General features: G+C 31.0%; 1 protein-coding gene across 1 annotated transcript in view; it reads left to right on the top strand.

The window, feature by feature from the left end:
- Nucleotides 1-4,862, top strand: part of LOC105809674 (regulating synaptic membrane exocytosis protein 2) — a gene marked incomplete at its 3' end in the record, with an annotated part of 659,796 nt that overhangs the window by 454,294 nt on the left and 200,640 nt on the right. The gene's annotated exons all lie outside the window — the stretch shown is intronic.

Here is a 4,862-nt window from a genome sequence, read left to right as displayed (position 1 = left end):
CAAATTTCACAATTATTACTAATTTTACTTTGAACAAAACATGATCTATCATATGTAAGACATGCTACAGTTACATCAGTGACATACAATTTTTTGTTTGAAAATTTTTGTTAGATTGTGGGTCAATTTGCATGCTTGTATTAGTGTACTACTTTTTAAAAACTCAGTGACAATTTTTTTTTGTACTAAGGGTGAACAATGTATTAACTCGCTAAGACTGCAAAAATATTTTTCGTGTTTTATGGTTTATAAATTAAATCTCATAAAGTGGTTTTGAAAAATATTTCCCACTGTCTCTTTCTTGGCGATCACTGTAATTTTTTTTTTTTTTTTTGATATTGTATTGCTTTGTTGTTTGATTATTCCGTGTCTTCTCTTTTCTAAATATCTAGTCACAACAGGTTTTCTTCATCCAAAATAGTTCCTTTCAGGCCATTAAAGCCTTCATCTTGATGTCATTTTCCACACATTTCAATTCTTTCATTTTCTATTTTTAGGATGGCAAAAATATTTATTTAAAATGATCATTTTATTATTTTTTCATTCTATGAAAGGAGTTGTATTTTTCAAAAAAATTATATATTCTTTCTTTATTTGGGTTAATGCTCTTGAAATAATTTTTTGGTATTACAGAATAATGTTTAGAAAACCTACCCAGTTCAAAGTGCTTACCCTGGATTTATTATTTCTTCAACATGATAAGAAACATTCTTTCCTTTCCCACATTATTATTATTATTATTTTGGCTATCAGAAACTATCTGGCACATCATTTAATAATACATTGAAGAGAAAAGATTGCTATGCAATATTTTGCTATATTTTGCTATTTTGAAATCCAATGTGATTTTGAGACATAGATTTTTCATAATATACTACAGCTTTAACAATGCATTTAGCACTTCTTGAATTCTGTCACTATTAGAAATTTGAAGTCATCTCCATATTCCTTTTTACAAATATCAAAATTGGGATTATTTTATCTCAGTTTATGAAGTTATGGTATATATAGTTTCTTTTCATAGTCTATCACTTTGGTAAATGTAGCAATTACATTTACATGAGAATCATGATAACTAAGACTTAAACATATATTAATTCTGTTAAGTATTTTTTTCACATTTTCTTTGTGCCTTTTTTAAAGCTCCATTATTAAAACTAGTTTCAACAGAGAATAAATGCTTCAGTCAATAGTTTAGCAAATAATTTAATGACTACCAGATCAAGCAAATAATGATATTTTCTAGGAAATTGTTATTAAGGCATCTCAGATGAGAATTACATATATGCATATACTGAATGCACACCCCTACCTCCCTTAACTAACCTTTTAAACACAGTGTGAGTGAATATACCAGCAAATCTGTTGATACTTTTTTGCTTATATGCAGAGATTTGTTTTCCAATTGCAGATTGCATATCTGTCAAATTCAGACTATTAGTTACAATCATTCATAATCCTTTTAAACTTGAGTTATCAAACTTTTATCAAGAAGTAATTCTTTCTGCTGATTAAACTTTTTCAAGTTTGCAAAGCAGATGTCTTGAATATTAACTATGCCAGAAATAATATTTTCCACGTGTTCTTTTTTCTAAGACTTAATTTTTTTGTGTGTGTTTTTTTTTTTTTTTTATTTCAGCATATTATGCAGGCACAGATGTTTAGGTTATGTATGTTGCCAAGACTTAATTTTTTAATGTCAATTTTATGTCCATAGTAAAATATGAGGAAGATACGCAGATTTTTCATATGCTTCTCTGCTCCCACACATAGCCTCTGCATTATCAACCTTCTCCACCAAACTGGGTACATTTGTTACATTTGATGAACCTGCTTTGACACATCATAATCACCCAAAGTCCATAGTTTACATTAGGGCTCACTCTTGGTGTTTTACATTCAGTGGATTTGGACAAATGTAAAATGACATGTATCCATTATTACAGTATCATACAGAGTATTTTCACTGCCCTAAAAATCCTCTGTGCTCTGCCAATTCATCTTTCCCCCTCTCCTAACCCCTGGCAACCATTGATCTTTATTGTCACCCTGGTTTTGCCTTTCTAGATGTCATATCATTGAAATCATACAGTATGTAGCCTTTTAGACAAACTTCTTTCACTTAGTAATGTTTATTTAGGGTTCCTCTATGTCTTTTGATGGCTTGATAGTTCATTTCGTTTTAGCACTGAATAATATTCCATTGTCTGGATGTATCACAGTTGATTTATTGATTCACCTACTCAAGGACATTTTAGTTGCTTCCAAGTTTTGTCAATCGTGAATAAAGCTGCTATAAACATCCACATGCAGGTTTTGTGTGAATATAAGTTTTCAGATCCTTTGGGTAAACACCAAGGAACACGATTGCTGGATCATATGGTAAGAGTATGTTTAGTTTTGTAAGAAACTGCCAAACTGTCTGTACCATTTTGCATTCCCACCAGCAATGAATGAGGGTTCCTGTTGAATGAGTGTTGCTATTGTTTCACATCTCACCAACATTTGGTGTTGTCAGTGTTCTGGATTTTGACCATTGCAATAGGTGGATAGAAGTATCTCATTGTTGTTTTAATTTGCATTTTCCTGATGACTGAGATTCAGTATCTTTTTGTATGCTTATTTGCCATATGTTTACCTTCTTTGGTGAGGTGTCTCATAAGATATTTGGCCCATTTTTAAATTGGGTTGTTTTTGTTGAGTTTTAAAAGTTCTGTGTATTTTTTGTATAATAGTTCTTTATCAGATGTGTCTTTTGCAAATATTTTCTCAGTATGTGTCTTCTCTTACTCTCCTGACATTGTCTTTTGCAGTTTTTATTTTCATGAAACCAAACTTATTAATTATCTCTTTCATGAATTGTACCTTTGGTGTTGTATCAAAAATTTATCACCATATACAGGTTATCTAGGTTTTCTTCTATGTCATCTTCTAAGAGTTTTATTGTTTTGGATTTTACATTTAGGTCTATGATGCATTTGAGTTAATTTAGTGAAGAGTATAATGTTTGTGTCTAGACTGATTTTTTTGCATGTGGATGTCCAGTTTATCCAGCACCATTTGTTGAAAAGACTACCTTTACTCCATTTTATTGCCTTTGCTCCTTTGTCAGAGATAGGTTGACTATATTTATGTATTTTTTTTTTCTGGACTATTTTATTCCGTTGATTTATTTGTCTATTCCTTGGCCAGTCAATACCACAATGTCTTGATTACTTTAGCTTCATTGTAAGTCTTGAAAAATCAGGTAATGTTAGTCTTCAACTTTGTTCTTCTCTTTCAGTACTGTATTGGCTATTCTGTCTTTTGCCTCTCCATATAAACTTTAGAATCAATTTGCCAATACCTACCAAATAACATGCTGGGATTTATTGGAATTGCACTGAGTCTGTAGATCAAGTTGGGAAGAACTGATCTTGACAATATTGAGTAGTTCTGTATATGGAAAATCTGTCCATTTATTAATATTTAGCTCTTTTTTATTTCATTTATTGGAGTTTTGATGTTTTTCTTATATAGATCTCATACATATTTTGTTAGATTATACCTAAGTATTTCATTGTTGGGGAGTGCTAATGTAAATGGTATTGCAATTTTCATTTCAAATCCAACTTGTTTATTGCTGGTGTATATGACTGACTTTGGAATATTAACCTTGCTATAATCACTTCTTAGTTCCTGGAGGGTTTTTTCCCCCCTGTCAATTCTTTTCATGTTATTTACATAGACAGTCATAGATAATCATGTCATCACAAACAAATCCAGTTTTATTTCTTCCTCCCAATCTGTATATATTTTATTTACTTTTCTTGCTTGTTGCATTAGCTATTACTTCCAATACAGTGTTGAAAACGAGTGGTTAGAGGCAACATCCTTGCTTTTTTCCTGATTTCAGTGGGAAAGATTCAAGTTTCTGACCATTAATTATGCTGTTAGCTATAGGTTTTTGGGTAGATATTCTTTATAAACTTGAAGAAGTTCCCTTCTATTCCTAGTTAACTGAGAGTTTTTGTGATAAATGCTTGTTGGATTTTGTCAATGCTTTTTCTGCATCTATTGATATGATATATGATTTTTCTTTTTTAGCCTGTTGATATGATGGATTACATTAATTGATTTTTGAATGTGGAGCTAGCCTTGCATATACACCCACATGGTGTATCGTTCTTTTTACATATTGTTGGATTCAGTGTGCCATTATTTTATTGAGGATTTTTGTATTCATGTTTATGAGAGATATTGGTCTGTAGTTTTTTTTTTTCTTATAATGTGTTTGTCTAATATTGGTATTATGGTAGTGATGGCCTCATATAATGAGGTTGGAAGTATTCCCTAGGATTCTGTCCTCTGATAGAGATTGTAGAGAATTGGTATAATTTCTTTCTTAAATGTTTGGTAGAATTTACCAGTGAACCCATCTGGGCCTGTTGCTTTCTGTTTTAGAAGTGTATTTATTATTGATTTAATTGCTTTAATAGATATAGGCCTGTTGAGATTGTCTATTTCTTCTTCTGTCAGTTTGATAAAATTGTGTCTTTCAAGGAATTGGTCCATTTCATCTAAGTTATCAAATTTGTGGGCTTCGAGTTTTTCATAATATTCATTTATTATCCTATTAATGTCCATGGGATCTGTAATGATGTTCCCTCTTTCATTTTTGATCTTAGTAATTTGTGTCCCCTCTCTCTTTTTATTAATTAGCCTTGCTAGAATCGTATTGATCCTATTGATCTTTCCACAGAGCCAGCTTTTGGTTTTGTTGATTTTCTGTATTTATTTATGGTTTTCAGTTTCTGTGATGTCTGCTCTAATTCTTACTATTTCTTTTCTAACTGCTTACTTTGGATTTAATTACTTCTTCT

The sequence above is a fragment of the Propithecus coquereli genome, unplaced genomic scaffold (genome assembly GCF_000956105.1).
Source record: "Propithecus coquereli isolate 6110/MARCELLA unplaced genomic scaffold, Pcoq_1.0 Scaffold2, whole genome shotgun sequence".
In the NCBI taxonomy this organism is placed as follows: Eukaryota; Metazoa; Chordata; class Mammalia; order Primates; family Indriidae; genus Propithecus; species Propithecus coquereli.
This window is presented reverse-complemented; position numbering and strand designations above follow the sequence as displayed.